Source organism: Gorilla gorilla, chromosome 22 (genome assembly GCF_029281585.2).
Source record: "Gorilla gorilla gorilla isolate KB3781 chromosome 22, NHGRI_mGorGor1-v2.1_pri, whole genome shotgun sequence".
NCBI lineage: Eukaryota > Metazoa > Chordata > Mammalia > Primates > Hominidae > Gorilla > Gorilla gorilla.
Genome location: NC_073246.2, coordinates 48,875,229 through 48,897,563, shown reverse-complemented (window position 1 = coordinate 48,897,563; position 22,335 = coordinate 48,875,229).

Genomic DNA, 22,335 nt, shown 5'->3' with positions numbered 1-22,335 from the left:
AACATGGAAATATCTACACCGCTATCTGTATGAACACGGAAATATCTACACCGCTATCTGTTTGAACATGGAAATATCTACACCGCTATCTGTATGAACACGGAAATATCTACACCGCTATCTGTTTGAACATGGAAATATCTACACCGCTATCTGCATGAAAATGGAAATATATACACAGCTATCTGCATATACATGGAAATATCTACACAGCTATCACTTTACACATGGAAATAACTACACCGCTATCTGTATGAACATGGAAATATCTTCACCGCCATCTTTATGAACATGGATATATCTACACAGCCATCTGGATGAACATGGAAATATCTACACCGCTATCTGTATGAACATGGAAATATCTACACCGATATCTGTGTAAACATGAATACATCTTCACCGCTATCTGTATAAACATGGAAATATCTACACTGCTATCTGTATGAACGTGGAAATATCTACACCACTATCTGTTTGAACATGGAAATATCTACACCGCTATCTGTATGAAAATGGAAATATCTACACAGCGATCTGCATATACATGGAAATATCTACAAAGCTATCTCTTTACACATGGAAATAAGTACAGAGCTATTTCTATAAACATGGAAATAGCTACACCGCCATCTGTATGAACATGGAAATATCTACACCGCTATCTGTATGAACATGGGAATATCTACACCGCTATCTGTGTGAACATGGATATATCTACACAGCCCTCTGGATGAACATGGAAATATCCACACCGCTATCTGTGCAAACATGCATACATCTTCCCCGCTATCTGTAGAAACATGGAAATATCTACACCGCTATCTGTATGAACATGGAAATATCTACACCGCTATCTGTTTGAAGATGGAAATATATACACCGCTATCTGCATGAAAATGGAAATATCTACACAGCTATCTCCATATAGATGGAAATATCTACACAGCTATCTCTTTACACATGGAAATAACTACACCACTATCTGTATGAACATGGAAATATCTACACCGCCATCTGTATGAACATGGAAATATCTGCACCGCCATCTGTATGAACATATAAATATCTACACCGCCATCTGTATTAAGATGGAGATATCTACACCGCTATCTGAATAAACATGGAAATATCTACACCGCTATCTGTATAAACATGGAAATATCTACACCGCTATGTGTATAACCATGGAAATATCTACACCGCTACCTGTATAAACGTGGAAATATCAGCACCGCTATCTGTATGAGCATGGAACTATCTACACCGCTATCTGTATGAACATGGAAATATCTACACCGCTATCTGTATGAACATGGAAATATCTACAAAGCTATCTGAATGAACATGGAAAAGTCTACACCGCTATCTGTTTGAACATGGAAATATCTACACCGCTATCGGCATGAAAATGGAAATATCTACAAAGCTATCTGCATATACATGGAAATATCTACACAGCTATCTCTTTACACATGGAAATAACTACACCGCTATATCTATAAACATGGAAATATCTACACCGCCATCTGTATGAACATGGAAATATCTGCACCGCCATCTGTATGAACATATAAATATCTACACCGCCATCTGTATTAAGAAGGAAATACCTAAACCGCTATCTGTATAAACCTGGAAATATCTACACCGCTGCCTGTATAAACATGGAAATATCAGCACCGCTATCTGTATGAACATGAAAATATCTACACCGCTATCTGTATGAACATGGAAATATCTACACTCCTATCTGTATGAACATGGAAATAGCTACACCGTTACCTGTATGAACATGGAAATAGCTACACCACTATCTGTATGAACATGGAAATATCTACACCGCTATCTGTATGAACATGGATATATCTACACAGCTATCTGGATGAACATGGAAATATCTACACCGCTATCTGTATGAACAGGGAAATATGTACACCGCTATCTGTATGAACATGGATATATCTACACAGCCATCTGGATGAACATGGAAATATCTACACCGCTATCTGTGTAAACATGCATAGATCTTCACTGCTATCTCTATAAACATGGAAATATCTACACCGCTATCTGTATGAACATCGAAATATACACACAGCTATCTGTATGAACATGGAAATATCTACACCGCTATCTGTTTGAACATGGAAATATCTACACCACTATCTGAATGAGAATGGAAATATCTACACTGCTATCTGCATATACATTTAAATATCTACACAGCTATCTCTTTACACATGGAAATAACTAAACCGCTATCTGTATGAACATGGAAATATCTACACCGCCATCTGTATGAACACGGAAATATCTGCACCGCCATCTGTAAGAACATATAAATATCTACACCGCCATCTGTATTGAGATGGAGATATCTACACTGCTATCTGTATAAACATGGAAATATCTAAACCGCCATCTGTGTGAACATATAAATATCTACACCACCATCTGTATTAAGAAGGAAATATCTAAACCGCTATCTGTATAAACATGGAAATATCTACACCGCTGCCTGTATAAACAAGGAAATATCAGCACCGCTATCTGTATGAACATGGAAATATCTACACCGCTATCTGTATGAACATGGAAATATCTACACCGCTATCTGTATGAACATGGAAATAGCTACACCGCTATCTGTATGAACATGGATATATCTACACCGCCATCTGGATGAACATGGAAATATCTACAACGCTATGTGTGTAAACATGCATAGATCTTTACCGCTATCTGTATAAACATGGAAATATCTACACCGCTATCTGTATGAACATGGAAATATCTACACCGCTATCTGTATGAACAAGGAAATATCTACACCGCTATCTGTTTGAACATGGAAATATCTACACCGCTATCTGCATGAAAATGGAAATATCTACACTGCTATCTGTATGAACATGGAAATATCTGCACCGCCATCTGTATGAACATATAAATATCTACACCGCCATCTGTATTAAGATGGAGATATCTACACCGCTATCCGTTTAAAAATGGAAATATCTACACCGCTATCTGTATAAAAATGGAAATATCTACACCGCTATCTGTATAAACATGGAAATATCTACACCACTACCTGTATAAACATGGAAATATCAGCACCGCTGTCTGTATGAACATGGAAATATCTACAAAGTTATCTGAATGAACATGGAAATATCTACACCGCTATCTGTTTGAAGATGGAAATATATACACCGCTATCTGCATGAAAATGGAAATATCTACACAGCTATCTGCATATACATGGAAATATCTACACAGCTATCTCTTTACACATGGAAATAACTACACCGCTATCTGTATGAACATGGAAATATCTGCACCGCCATCTGTATGAACATATAAATATCTACACCACCATCTGTATTAAGATGGAGATATCTACACCGCTATCTGTATAAACATGGAAATATCTACACCGCTATCTGTATAAAGATGGAAATATCTACACCGCTATCTGTATAAACATGGAAATATCAGCACCGCTCTCTGTATGAACATGGAAATATCAGCCCCTCTATCTGTATGAACATGGAAGTATCTACACCGCTATCTCTATGAACATGGAAATATCTACACCGCTATCTGTTTGAACATGGAAATATCTAAACCGCTATCTGCATGAAAATGGAAATATATACACAGCTATCTGCATATACATGGAAATATCTACACAGCTATCTCTTTACACATGGAAATAAATACACCGCTATCTGTATGAACATGGAAATATCTTCACCGCCATCTGTATGAACATGGATATATCTACACATTCATCTGGATGAACATGGAAATATCTACACCGCTATCTTTATGAACATGGAAATATCTACACCGCTATCTGTGTAAACATGCATACATCTTCACCGCTACCTGTATAAACATGGGAATATCTACACTGCTATCTGTATGAACATGGAAATGTCTACACCGCTATCTGTTTGAACATGGAAAGATCTACACCGCTATCTGCATGAAAATGGAAATATCTACAAAGCTATCTGCATATACATGGAAATATCTACACAGCTATCTCTTTACACATGGAAATAACTACACCGCTATATCTATAAACATGGAAATATCTACACCGCCATCTGTATGAACATGGAAATATCTGCACCACCATCTCTATTAACATATAAATATCTACACCGCCATCTGTATTAAGAAGGAAATATCTAAACCGCTATCTGTATGAACATGGAAATATCTAAACCGCTATCTCTATGAACATTGAAGTATCTACACCGCTATCTGTATGAACATGGAAATATCTACACCGCTATCTGTGTAAACATGCATACATCTTCACCGCTATCTGTATAAAGATGGAAATGTCTACAAGGCTATCTGTATGAACATTGAAATATCTACACCGCTATCTGTACGAACATGGAAATATCTAAACCGCTATCTGCATGAAAATAGAAATATCTACACAGCTATCTGCATATACATGGAAATATCTACACAGCTATCTCTTTACACATGGAAATAACTACACCGCTATCTGTATGAACATGGAAATATCTGCACCGCCATCTGTATGAACACATAAATATCTACACCACCATCTGTATTAAGATGGAGATACCTACACCGCTATCTGTATAAACATGGAAATATCTACACCGCTATCTGTATAAACATGGAAATATCTACACCGCTATCTGTATAAACATGGAAATATCAGCACCGCTATCTGTATGAACATGGAAATATCAGCCCCTCTATCTGTATGAACATGGAAGTATCTACACCGCTATCTGTATGAACATGGAAATATCTACTCCGCTATCTGTATGAACACGGAAATATCTACACCGCTATCTGTTTGAACATGGAAATATCTACACCGCTATCTGTATAAACATGGAAATATCTACACCGCTATCTGTATGAACATAGAAATATCTACACCGCTATCTGTTTGATCACGGAAATATCTAAACCGCTATCTGGATGAAAATGGAAATATCTACACAGCTGTCTGCATATACATGGAAATATCTACACAGCTATCTCTTTACACATGGAAATAACTACACCGCTATCTGTATGAACATGGAAATATCTTCACCGCCATCTGTATGAACATGGATATATCTACACAGCCATCTGGATGAACATGGAAATATCTACACCGCTATCTGTATGAACATGGAAATATCTACACCGCTATCTGTGTAAACATGCACACATCTTCACCGCTATCTGTATAAACTTGGAAATAACTACACCGCTATCTGTATGAACATGGAAATATCTACACCGCCATCTGTATGAACATGGAAATATCTGCACCGCCATCTGTATGAACATATAAATATCTACACCGCCATCTGTATTAAAATGGAGATAACTACACTGCTATCTGTATAAACATGGAAATATCTACACCGCCATCTGTATGAAAATATAAATATCTACGCCGCCATCTGTATTAAGAAGGAAATATCTAAACCGCTATCTGTATAAACATGGAAATATCTACAACGCTGCCTGTATAAACATGGAAATATCAGAACCGCTATCTGTATGAACATGGAAATAGCTACACAGCTATCTGTATGAACATGGATATATCTACACAGCCATCTGGATGAACATGGAAATATCTACACCGCTATCTGTGTAAACATGCGTACATCATCACCGCTATCTGTATAAACATGGAAATATCTACACCGCTATCTTTATGAACATGGAAATATCTACACCGCTATCTGTATGAACATGGAAATATCTACACCTCTATCTGTTTGAAAATGGAAATATCTACACCATTATCTGCATGAAAATGGAAATATCTACACTGCTATCTGCATATACATTTAAGTATGTACACTGCTATCCCTTTACACATGGAAATAACTACACCGTAACCTGTATGAACATGGAAATATCTACACCGCCATCTGTATGAACATGGAAGTATCTGCACCGCCATCTGTATGAAAATATAAATATCTACACCGCCATCTGTATTAAGATAGAGATGTCTCCACTGCTATCTGTATAAACATGGAAATATCTACACCGCTATCTGTATAAACATGGTAATATCTACACCACTACCTGTATAAACATGGAAATATCAGCACCGCTATCTGTATGAACATGGAAATATCTTCACCGCTATCTGTATGAACATGGAAATATCTTCACCGCTATCTGTATGAACATGGAAATATCTACACCGCTATCTCTATAAACACGGAAATATCTACACCGCCATCTGTATGAACATGGAAATATCTGCTCCGCCATCTGTATGAACACATAAATATCTACACCGCCATCTGTATTAAGAAGGAGATATCTACACCGCTATCTGTATAAGGATGGAAATATCTACACCGCTATCTGTATAAACATGGAAATATCTACACAGCTATCTGTATAAACATGGAAATATCAACACCGCTACCAGTATAAACATGGGAATATCAGCACCGCTATCGGTATGAACATGGAAATATCTACACCGCTATCTGTATGAACATGGATATATCTACACCGCTATCTGTATGAACATGGAAATATCTTTACCGCCAACTGTATGAACATGGATATATCTACACAGCCATCTGTATGAACATGTTAATATCTACACCGCTATCTGCATGAACATGTAAATATCTACACCGCTATCTGTATTAACATGTAAATAACTTCACCGCCATCTGTATGAAAAAGGATATGGCTACACAGCCATCTGGATGAACATGGAAATATCTACACCGCGATCTGTATGAACATGGAAATATCTACACCGCTATCTGTATGAACATGGAAATATCTACACCGCTATCTGTATGAACATGGAAATATCTACACCGCTATCTGTATGAACATGGAAATATCTACACCGCTATCTGTATGAACATGGAAATATCTACACCGCTATCTGTTTGAACATGGAAATTTCTAAACCGCTATCTGCATGAAAATGGAAATATCTACACTGCTATCTGCATATACATGGAAATATCTACACAGCTATCTCTTTACACATGGAAATAACTACACCACTATCTGTATGATCATGGAAATATCCACACCGCCATCTTTATGAACATGGAAATATCTGCAGCAACATCTGTATGAACATATAAATATCTACACCGCCATCTGTATTAAGATGGAGATATCTACACCGCTATCTGTATAAACATGGAAATATCTACACCGCTATCTGTATAAACATGGAAATATCTACACCGCTATCTGTATAAACATGGAAATATCTACACCACTACCTGTATAAACATGGAAATATCAGCACCGCTATCTGTATGAACATGGAAATATCTACACCGCTATCTGTATGAACATGGAAATATCTACACCGCTATCTGTATGAGCATGGAAATATCTACACCACTATCAGTATGAACAAGAAAATATCTACACCGCTATCTCTATGAACATGGATATATCTACACAGCCCTCTGGATCAACATGGAAATATCCACACCGCTATCTGTGTAAACATGCATACGTCTTCACCGCTATCTGTATAAACATAGAAATATCTACACCGCTATCTGTATGAACATGGAAATATCTACACCGCTATCTGTTTGAAGATGGAAATATATACACCGCTATCTGCATGAAAACGGAAATATCTACACAGCTATCTGCATATACATGGAAATATCTACACAGCTATCTCTTTACACATGGAAATAACTACACCGCTATCTGTATGAACATGGGAATATCTACACCGCCATCTGTATGAACATGGAAATATCTGCACTGCCATCTGTATGAACATATAAATATCTACACCGCCATCTGTATTAAGATGGAGATATCTACACCGCTATCTGTATACCCATGGAAATATCTACACCGCTACCTGTATAAACATGGAAATATCAGCACCATTATCTGTATGAACATAGAAATATCTACACCGCTATCTGTATGAACATGGAAATATCTACACCGCTATCTGTATGAACATGGAAATATCTACAAAGCTATCTGAATGAACATGGAAAAATCTACACCGCTATCTGTTTGAACATGGAAATATCTACACCGCTATCTGCATGAAAATGGAAATATCTACAAAGCTATCTGCATATACATGGAAATATCTACACAGCTATCTCTTTACACATGGAAATAACTACACCGCTATATGTATAAACATGGAAATATCTACACCGCCATATGTATGAACATGGAAATATCTGCACCGCCATCTGTATGAACATATAAATATCTACACCGCCATCTGTATTAAGAAGGAAATATCTAAACAGCTATCTGTATAAACCTGGAAATATCTACACCGCTGCCTGTATAAACATGGAAATATCAGCACCGCTATCTGTATGAACATGGAAATATCTACACCGCTATCTGTATGAACATGGAAATATCTACAATGCTATCTATATGAGCATGGAAATAGCTACACCGTTATGTGTATGAACATGGAAATAGCTACACCACTATCTGTATGAACATGGAAATATCTACACCGCTATCTGTATGAACATGGATATATCTACACAGCCATCTGGATGAACATGGAAATATCTACACCGCTATCGGTATGAACATGGAAATATCTACATCGCTATCTGTATTATCATGGATATATCTAAACAGCCATCTGGATGAACATGGAAATATATACACTGCTATCTGTGTAAACATGCATAGATCTTCACCGCTATCTCTATAAACATGGAAATATCTACACCGCTATCTGTATGAACATGGAAATATCCACACCGCTATCTGTATGAACATGGAAATATCTACACCGCTATCTGTTTGAACATGGAAATATCTACACCGCTATCTGCATGAAAATGGAAATATCTACACTGCTATCTGCATATACATTTAAATATCTACACAGCTATCTCTTTACACATGGAAATAACTACACCGCTATCTGTATGAACATGGAAATATCTACACCGCCATCTGTATGAACATGGGAATATCTACACCGCTATCTGTAAAAACTTGGAAATATCAACACCGCTATCTGTATAAACATGGAAATATGTACACCGCAATCTGTATAAACATGGAAATATCTACAAAGCTACCTGTATAAACATGGAAATATCAGCACCGCTATATGTATGAACATGGAAATATCTACACCGCTATCTCTATGAACATGGAAATATCTACACCGCTATCTGTATGAACATGGAAATCTCTACACCGCTATCTGTATGAACATGGGAATATCTACACCGCTATCTGTATGAACATGGATATATCTACACAGCCCTCTGGATGAACATGGAAATATCCACACCACTATCTGTGTAAACATGCATACATCTTCACCGCTATCTGTAGAAACATGGAAATGTCTACACCGCTATCTGTATGAACATGGAAATATCTACACCGCTATCTGTTTGAAGATGGAAATATATACACCGCTATCTGCATGAAAATGGAAATATCTACACAGCTATCTGCATATACATGGAAATATCTACAGAGCTATCTCTTTACACAAGGAAATAACTACACCACTATCTGTATGAACATGGAAATATCTACACCGCCATCTGTATGAACATGGAAATATCTGCACCGCCATGTGTATGAACATATAAATATATACACCGCCATATGTATTAAGATGGAGATATCTACAGCGCTATCTGAATAAACATGGAAATACCTACACCGCTATCTGTATAAACATGGAAATATCTACACCGCTATCTGTATAACCATGGAAATACCTACACTGCTAACTGCATTAACATGGAAATATCAGCACCGTTATCTGTATGAACATGGAAATATCTACACCGCTATCTGTTTGAAAATGGAAATATCTACACCACTATCTGCATGAAAATGGAAATATCTACACTGCTATCTGTATATACATTTAAATATGTACACTGCTATCTCTCTACTCATGGAAATAACTACACAGTAACCTGTATGAACATGGAAATATCTACACTGCCATCTGTATGAACATGGAAATATCTGCACCGCCATCTGTATGATAATATAAATATCTACACCGCCATCTGTATTAAGATAGAGATATCTCCAATGCTATCTATATAAACATGGAAATATCTACACCGCTATCTGTATAAACATGGAAATATCTACACCACTACCTGTATAAACATGGAAATATCATCACCGCTATCTATATGAACATGGAAATATCTTCACCGCTATCTGTATGAACATGGAAATATCTACACCGCTATCTGTATGATCATGGAAATATCTACACCGCTATCTGTATGAACATGGAAATATCTACACCGCTATCTGTATAAACATGGAAATATCTACACAGCTATCTGTATAAACAAGGAAATATCTACACCGCTATCAGTATGAACATGGATATATCTACACAGCCAACTGGAAGAACATGGAAATATCTACACCGCTATCTGTGTAAACATGCATACATCTTCACCGCTATCTGTATAAACATGGAAATATCTACACCGCTATCTGTATAAACATGGAAATATCTACACCACTACCTGTATAAACATGGAAATATCAGCACCGCTATCTATATGAACATGGAAATATCTTCACCGCTATCTGCATGAACATGGAAATATCTACACCGCCATCTGTATGAACATGGAAATATCTGCACCGCCGTCTGTATGAACATATAAATATCTACACCGCCATCTGTATTAAGAAGGAGATATCTACACCGCTATCTGTATATAGATGGAAATATCTACACCGCTATCTGTATAAACATGGAAATATCTACACAGCTATCTGTATAAACATGGAAATATCTGCACCGCTATCTGTGTAAACATGCATACATCTTCACCGCTATCTGTATAAACATGGAAATATCTACACCGCTATCTGTATGAACATGGAAATAGCTACACCGCTATCTGTATGAACATGGAAATATCTACACCGCTACCTGTATGAACATGAATATATCTACACAGCCATCTGGATGAACATGGAAATATCTACACCGCTATCTGTGTAAACATGCATACATCTTCACCGCTATCTGTATAAACATGGAAATATCTACACCGCTGTCTGTATGAACATGGAAATATCTACACCGCTATCTCTATGAACATGGAAATATCTACACCGCTATCTGTTTGAACATGGAAATATCTACTCCGCAATCTGTATGAAGATGGAAATATCTACACCGCTATCTGTTTGAACATGGAAATATCTACACCGCTGTCTGCATGAAAATGGAAATATCTACAAAGCTATCTGCATATACATGGAAATATCTACACAGCTATCTCTTTACACATGGAAATAACTACACCGCTATATCTATAAACATGGAAATATCTACACCGCCATCTGTTTGAACATGGAAATATCTGCACCGCCATCTGTTTGAACATATAAATATCTACACCGCCATCTGTATTAAGAAGGAAATATCTAAACCGCTATCTGTATAAACCTGGAAATATCTACACCGCTGCCTGTATAAACATGGAAATATCAGCACCGCTATCTGTATGGACATGGAAATATCTACACCGCTATCTGTATGAACATGGAAATATCTACACTGCTATCTGTATGAACATGGAAATAGCTACACCGTTATCTGTATGAACATGGAAATAGCTACACCACTATCTGTATGAACATGGAAATATCTACACCGCTATCTGTATGAACATGGATATATCTACACAGCCATCTGGATGAACATGGAAATATCTACACCGCTATCTGTATGAACATGGAAATATGTACACCGCTATCTGTATGAACATGGATATATCTACACAGCCATCTCGATGAACATGGAAATATCTACACCGCTATCTGTACCAACTTGGAAATATCTAAACCGCTATCTACATGAAAATACAAATATCTACACAGCTATCTGCATATACATGGAAATATCTACAAAGTTATCTCTTTACACATGGAAATACCTAAACCGCTATCTCTATAAACACGGAAATATCTACACCGCCATCTGTATGAACATGGAAATATGTGCACCGCCATCTGTATAAACATATAAATATCTACAACGCCATCTGTATTAAGTTGGAGATATCTACACCGCTATCTGTATAAACTTGGAAATATCTACACCGCTATCTGTATAAACATGGAAATACCTACACCGCTATCTGTATAAACATGGAAATATCTACACCGCTACCTGTATAAACATGGAAATAGCACCGCTATCTGTATGAACATGGAAATATCTACACCGCTATCTCTATGAACATGGAAATAGCTACACTGCTATCTGTATGAACATGGAAATAGCTACACCGCTATCTGTATGAACATGGAAATATCTACACCACTATCTGTTTGAACATGGAAATATCTACACCACTATCTGTATGAACATGGATATATCTACACAGCCATCTGGATGTACATGGAAATATCTACACCGCTATCTGCATGAACATGGAAATATCTACACCGCTATCAGTGTAAACATGCATGCATCTTCACCGCAATCTGTATAAGCATGGAAATATCAACACCGCAATCTGTATGAACGTGGAAATATCTACACCGCTATCTGTTTGAACATGGAAATATCTAAACCGCTATAAGCATGAAAATGGAAATATCTACACAGCTATCTGCATATACATGGAAATATCTACACAGCTATCTCTTTACACATGGAAATAACTACACCGCTATCTGTATGAACATGGAAATATCTGCACCGCCATCTGTATGAACATATAAATATCTACACCACCATCTGTATTAAGATGGAGATATCTACACCGCTATCTGTATGAACATGGAAATATCTACACCGCTATCTGTATAAAGATGGAAATATCTACACCGCTATCTGTATAAACATGGAAATATCAGCACCGCTCTCTGTATGAACATGGAAATATCAGCCCCTCTATCTGTATGAACATGGAAGTATCTACACCGCTATCTCTATGAACATGGAAATATCTACACCGCTATCTGTTTGAAAATGGAAATATCTAAACCGCTATCTGCATGAAAATGGAAATATATACACAGCTATCTGCATATACATGGAAATATCTACACAGCTATCTCTTTACACATGGAAATAAATACACCGCTATCTGTATGAACATGGAAATATCTTCACCGCCATCTGTATGAACATGGATATATCGACACATTCATCTGGATGAACATGGAAATATCTACACCGCTATCTTTATGAACATGGAAATATCTACACCGCTATCTGTGTAAACATGCATACAACTTCACCGCTATCTGTATAAACATGGAAATATCTACAATGCTATCTGTATGAACATGGAAATGTCTACACCGCTATCTGTTTCAACATGGAAATATCTACACCGCTATCTGCATGAAAATGGAAATATCTACAAAGCTATCTGCATATACATTGAAATATCTACACAGCTATATCTTTACACATGGAAATAACTACACTGCTATATCTATAAACATGGAAATATCTACACCGCCATCTGTATGAACATGGAAATATCTGCACCACCATCTCTATAAACATATAAATATCTACACCGCCATCTGTATTAAGATGGAGATATCTACACCGCTATCTGAATAAACATGGAAATATCTACACCGCTATCTGTATAAACATGGAAATATCTACTCCGCTATCTGTATAAACATGGAAATATCTACACCGCTACCTGTATAAACATGGAAATATCAGCACCACTATCTGTATGAGCCTGGAAATATCTACACAGCTATCTGTATGAACATGGAAATATCTACACTGCTATCTGTATGAACATGGAAATATCTACACCGCTATCAGTATGAACAAGGAAATATCTACACCGCTATCTGTATGAACATGGATATATCTACACAGCCATCTGGATGAACATGGAAATATCTACACCGCTATCTGTACCAACATGGAAATATCTAAACCGCTATCTACATGAAAATACAAATATCTACACAGCTATCTGCATATACATGGAAATATCTACAAAGCTATCTCTTTACACATGGAAATACCTACACCGCTATCTCTATAAACACGGAAATATCTACACCGCCATCTGTATGAACATGGAAATATGTGCACCGCCATCTGTATAAACATATAAATATCTACACCGCCATCTGTATTAAGTTGGAGATATCTACACCGCTATCTGTATAAACTTGGAAATATCTACACCGCTATCTGTATAAACATGGAAATACCTACACCGCTATCTGTATAAACATGGAAATATCTACACCGCTGCCTGTATAATCATGGAAATATCAGCACCGCTATCTGTATGAACATGGAAATATCTACACCGCTATCTGTAGGAACATGGAAATAGCTACACCGCTGCCTGTATAAACATGGAAATATCAGCACCGCTATCTGTATGAACATGGAAATATCTACACCACTATCTGTATGAACATGGATATATCTACACAGCCATCTGGATGAACATGGAAATATCTACACCACTATCTGTATGAACATGGAAATATCTACACCGCTATCTGTGTAAACATGCATATATCTTCACCGCTATCAGTATAAACATGGAAATATCTACACCGCTATCTGTATGAACATGGAAATATCTACACCACTATCTGTATGAACATGGATATATCTACAAAGCCATCTGGATGAACATGGAAATATCTACACCGCTATCTGTGTAAACATGCATAGACCTTCACCGCTACCTCTATAAACATGGAAATATCTACACCGCTATCTGTATGAACATGGAAATATCCACACCGCTATCTGTATGAACATGGAAATATCTACACCGCTATCTGTTTGAACATGGAAATATCTACACCGCTATCTGCATGAAAATGGAAATATCTACACTTCTATCTGCATATACATTTAAATATCTACACAGCTATATCTTTACACATGGAAATAACTACACTGCTATCTGTATGAACATGGAAATATCTACAACGCCGTCTGTATGAACACGGAAATATATGCACCGCCATCTGTATGAACATATAAATATCTACACCGCCATCTGTATTAAGATGGAGATATCTACACTGCTATCTGTATAAACATGGAAATATCTACACCGCCATCTGTATGAACATATAAATATCTACACAGCCATCAGTATTAAGAACGAAATATCTAAACCGCTATCTGTATAAACATGGAAATATCTACACTGCTGCCTGTATAAACAAGGAAATATCAGCACCGCTATCTGTATGAACATGGAAATATCTACACCGCTATCTGTATGAACATGGAAATATCTACTCCGCTATCTGTATGAACATGGAAATAGCTACACCGCTATCTGTATGAACATGGATATATCTACACAGCCATCTGGATGAACATGGAAATATCTACACCGCTATCTGTATAAACATGGGAATATCTACACCGCTATCTGTATGAACATGGAAATATCTACACCGCTATCTGTATGAACATGGAAATATCTACACCGCTATCTGTTTGAACATGGAAATATCTACACCGCTATCTGCATGAAAATGGAAATATCTACACTGCTATCTGCATATACATTTAAATATCTACACAGCTATCTCTTTACACATGGAAATAACTACACTGCTGTCTGCATGAACATGGAAATATCTACACCGCCATCTGTATGAACATGGAAATATCTGCACGGCCATCTGTATGAACATATAAATATCTACACCGCAATCTGTATTAAGATAGAGATATCTCCACTGCTATCTGTATAAACATGGAAATATCTACACCGCTATCTGTATAAACATGGAAATATCTACACCACTACCTGTATAAAGATGGAAATATCAGCACCGCTATCTTTATGAAAATGGAAATATCTACACCGCCATCTGTATGAACATGGAAATATCTACACCGCTATCTCTATGAACATGGAAATATCTAAACCGCTATCTGTATGAACATCGAAATATCTACACCGCTATCTGAACATGGAAATATCTACACCGCTGTCTGCATGAAAATGGAAATATCTACACAGCTATCTGCATATACATGGAAATATCTACACAGCAATCTCTTAACACATGGAAATAACTACACCGCTATCTCTATAAACATGGAAATATCTACACTGCTATCTGTATAAAGATGGAAATATCAACACCGCTATCTGTATAAACATGGAAATATCAGCACCGCTCTCTGTATGAACATGGAAATATCAGCCCCTCTATCTGTATGAACATGGAAGTATCTACACCGCTATCTCTATGAACATGGAAATATCTACACCGCTATCTGTTTGAACATGGAAATATCTAAACCGCTATCTGCATGAAAATGGAAATATATACACAGCTATCTGCATATACAAGGAAATATCTACACAGCTATCTCTTTACTCATGGAAATAAATACACCGCTATCTGTATGAACATGGAAATATCTTCACCGCCATCTGTATGAACATGGATGTATCTACACATTCATCTGGATGAACATGGAAATATCTACACCGCTATCTTTATGAACATAGAAATATCTACACTGCTATCTGTGTAAACATGCATACATCTTCACCGCTATCTGTATAAACATGGAAATATCTACACTGCTATCTGTATGAACATGGAAATGTCTACACCGCTATCTGTTTGAACATGGAAATATCTACACCGCTGTCTGTGTAAACATGCATACATCTTCACCACTATCTGTATAAACATGGAAATATCTGCACCGCTATCGGTATGAACATGGAAATATCTACACCGATATCTGTATGAACATGGAAATACATACACCGCTATCTGTTTGGACATTGAAATATCTACACCGCTATCTGCATGAAATTGGAAATATCTACACTGCTATCTGCATATACATTTAAATATCTACACAGCTATCTCTTTACACATGGAAAAAACTACACCACTATCTGTATGAACATGGAAATAACTACACCGCCATCTGTATGAACATGAAAGTATCTGCACCGCCATCTGTATGAACATATAAATATCTACACCACCATCTGTATTAAGATGGAGATATCTACACTGCTATCTGTATAAACATGGAAATATCTACACCGCCATCTGTATGAACATATAAATACACCGCCATCTCTATTAAGAAGGAAATATCTAAACCGCTATCTGTATAAACATGGAAATATCTACACCGCTGCCTGTATAAACATGGAAATATCAGCACCGCTATCTGTATGAACATGGAAATATCTACACCACTATCTGTATGAACATGGATATATCTACACAGCCATCTGGTTGAACATGGAAATATCTACACCACTATCTGTATGAACATGGAAATATCTACACCGCTATCTGTGTAAGCATGCATACATCTTCACCGCTATCAGTATAAACATGGAAATATCTACACCGCTATCTGTATGAACATGGAAATAGCTACACCGCTATCTGTGTGAACATGGAAATATCTACACCGCTAACTGTAGGAACATGGAAATAGCTACACCGCTGCCTGTATAAACATGGAAATATCAGCACCGCTATCTGTATGAACATGGAAATATCTACACAGCCATCTGGTTGAACATGGAAATATCTACACCACTATCTGTATGAACATGTAAATATCTACACCGCTATCTGTGTAAACATGCATACATCTTCACCGCTATCAGTATAAACATGGAAATATCTACACCGCTATCTGTATGAACATGGAAATAGCTACACCGCTATCTGTATGAACATGGAAATATCTACACCGCTATCTGTATGAACATGGATATATCTACACAGCCATCTGGATGAACATGGAAATATCTACACCGCTATCTGTGTAAACATGCATACATCTTCACCGCTATCTGTATAAACATGGAAATATCTACACCGCTATCTGTATGAACATGGAAATATCTACACCGCTATCTGTATGAACATGGAAATATCTACACCGCTATCTGTTTGAACATGGAAATATCTACACCGCTATCTGCATGAAAATGGAAATATGTACACTGCTATCTGCATATACATGGAAATATCTACACAGCTATCTCTTTACACATGGAAATAGCTACACCGCTATCTGTATGAACATGGAAATATCCACACCGCCATCTGTATGAACATGGAAATATCTGCACTGCTATCTGTATGAACATATAAATATCTACACCGCCATCTGTATTCAGATGGAGATATCTACACCGCTATCTGCATAAACATGGAAATATCTACACCGCTATCTGTATAAACATGGAAATATCTACACAGCTATCTGTATAAACATGGAAATATCTACACCGCTACGTGTATAAACATGGAAATATCAGCACCACTTTCTGTATGAACATGGAAATATCTACACCGCTATCTGTATGAACATGGAAATATCTACACCGCTATCTGTATGAACATGGAAATATCTACACCGCTATCAGTATGAACAAGGAAATATCTACACCGCTATCTGTATGAACATGGATATATCTACACAGCCCTCTGGATGAACATGGAAATATCTACACCGCTATCTGTATGAACATGGAAATATGTACACCGCTATCTGTATGAACATGGAAATATCTACACCGCCATCTGATGGAACATGGAAATATCAACACCGCCATCTCTATGAACATGGAAACATCTACATCGCCATCTGTATAAACATGGAAATGTCTACACCGCCATCTCTATGAACAAGGAAATATCAACACCGCCATTTGTATGATCATGGAAATATCTACACCGCCATCGGTATGAACATGGAAATATCTACACAGCTATCTGTACGAACATGGATATATCTACACCGCCGTCTAGATGAACATGGAAATATCTACACCGCTATCTGTATCAACATGGAAATATCTACACAGCTATCTGCATATACATGGAAATACCTAAACAGATTTCTCTATAAACATGGAAATAACTACACCTCAAACTGTATGAATATGGAAATATCTTCACCACCGTCTGTAGGAACATGGAAATATCTACACCGCCATCTGTATGAACATGGAAATATCTTCACCGGCATCTGTATGAACATGGAAACATCTGCACCGCTAACTCTATGAACATGGAAATATCTACACCGATATCTGTATGTATATGGAAATATCTACACTGCTATCTGTATGTACATGGAAATATCTACACCGCTATCTGTATGAACATGGAAATATCTACTCTGCTATCTGTATGAACATGGAAATATCTACACAGCTATCTGCATATACATGGAAATATCTACACAGCTTTCTCTATAAACATGGAAATAACTACACCGCTATCTCTATAAACTTGGAAATATCTACACCCCCATCTGTAGCAACATGGAAATATCTACACCGCCATCTCTATATACATGGAAATGCCTACACCGCCACTTGTATAAACATGGAAATATCTACACCTCCATCTCTTTAAACATGGAAATATCTACACCGTCCTCTGTATGAACATAGAAATATCTACACCGCCATCTCTATGAAGGTGGAATTATCTACACCGGTATCTGTAGGAACATGGGGATATCTACAACGTTATCTGTTTGAACATGGAAATATCTACACCGCTATCTGTATGAACATGCAAATATCTACACTGCTATCTGTATGAACATGGATATATCTACACCGCTATCTGTATAAACATGGAAATAACTACACCACAATCTCTATAAACATGTAAATAACTACAACGCTATCTGTGTAAACATGGAAATGTCTCCACCACTATCTGTATGAAGATGGAAATATCTACACTGCTATCGGTATAAAATTGGAAATATCTACAACTCTATCTCTATAAACATGGAAATATCTACACCGCTATCTGTATAAACAAGAAAATATCTAGACCGCCATCTCTATAAACATGTAAATACTTACACCGCTATCTGTATAAACATGAAAATATCTACACCACTATCTGTATAAACATGGAAATATCTACACCGATATCTCTATAAACTTGGAAATAGCTACACCACTATCTCTATAAACATGGAAATATCCAGACCGCCATCTCTATAAACATGGAAATAACTACACCACCATCTGTATAAACATGGAAATAACTACACTGCTATTTATATAAACATGGAAATATCTAAACCGCTATCTGTATGAACATGTAAATATCCACACCGCTATCTGTATGAACATGGAAATATCTACACCGCTATCTGTATGAACGTGGAAATATCTACACCGCTATCTGTATGAACATGGAAATATGTACACAGCTATCTGTATATCTATGGAAATATTTACACTGCTATCTCTATAAACATGAAAATAACTACACCACTATCTGTATAAACATGGAAATATCTACACTGCCATCTGTATAAACATGGAAATATCTATACCGCCATCTGTAGGTACATGGAAATATCTACACCCCCATCTGCATTAAGATGGAATTATCCACACCGCTATCTGTATGAACATGGAAATATCTACACCGCTATCTGTATGAACGTGGAAATATCTACACCGCTATCTGTATGAACGTGGAAATATCTACACCCCTATCTGTATGAACGTGGAAGTATCTACACCGCTATCTGTATGAACGTGGAAATATCTTCACCGCTATCTGTATGAACATGGAAATATCTACACCGCTATCTGTATGAACATGGAAATATCTACACCGTTATCTGTATGAACATGGAAATACCTACACAGTTATCTCCATATCAGTGGAAATATCTACACTGCTATCTCTATAAACATGAAAACAACTACACCGCTATCTGTATAAACATCGATATATCTACACCGCTCTCTCTATAAACTTGGAAATAACTACAACACTATCTCTATAAACATGGAAATATCTAGACCGCCATCTCTATAAACATGGAAATATCTACACCGCTATCACTATAAACAAGGAAATAACTACAAAGCTATCATTATAAACTTGGAAATATCTACACCGCTATCTGTATGAACATGGACAAATCTACAGCGCCATCTGTATGAACATGGAAATATCTTCACCACCATCTGCATGAACATGGAAATATCTACACCGCCATCTGTATGAACATGGAAATATCTACACCGCTATCTGTATGATCATGGAAATATCTACACCACCTTCTCTATAAAGGTGGAAATATCTACACCGCTATCTCCATGAACGTAGAAATATCTGCACCGTTATTTGTATGAACATGGAAATATCTACACTGCCATCTGTAGGAACATGGAAATATCTACAGCGCCATCTGTGTTAAGATAGATATATCTACACCGCTATCTGTATAAACATGGAAATATCTACACCGCTATATGTATTAACATGGAAATATCTACACCGCTATCTGTATAAACTTGGAAGTATCTACAACGCCATTTGTACTAAGATGGAAATATCCACACCACTATCTGTATAAACATGGAAATATCTACACCACTATCTCTATAAACATGGAAATATCTCCACCGTTATCTGTATAAACATGGAAACATCCACACCGCTATCTGTAATAAACATGGAAATAACTCCACCGCTATTTCTATAAACATGTAAATGTCTACAACGCTATCTGTGTAAAAATGGAATGGTCTATGCCACTATCTGTTTAAACATGGAAATATCTACACCGCTTTCTGTATATACATGGAAATATCTACACCGCCATCTCTATAAACATGCAGATATCTACACAACCATCAGTATAAACATGGAAATATCTACACCGCCATCTCTATAAACATGGAAATATCTACACCGCCATCTGTATGATCATGGAAATATCTACACCACCATCTCTGTAAAGGTGGAAATATCTACACGGCTATCTGTATGAACATGGAAATATCTACACCGCTATCTCTATGAACATGGAAATATCTACACCGCTATCTGAATGAACATGGAAATATCTACACCGCTACCTGTATGAACATGGAAATATCTACATAGCTATCTGTATATACATGGAAAACTCTACACCGTGATCTCTATAAACATGAAAAAAAATACACCGCTATCTGCGTAAACATCGACATATCTACACCGCTCTCTCTATTAACTTGGAAATAACTACACCACTATCTCTATAAACATGGAAATATCTAGACCGCCATCTCTATAAACATGGAAATATCTACACCGCCATGTGTATAAACATGGAAATATCTATACTGCTATCGGTATAAACATGGAAATATCTACAATGCTATCATTATAAACATGGAAATGTCTACACCGATATCTCTATAAACTTGGAAATATCTACCCCGCTATGTGTATCAGGATGGAAATATCTACACCGCTATCTGTGTAAACATGGAA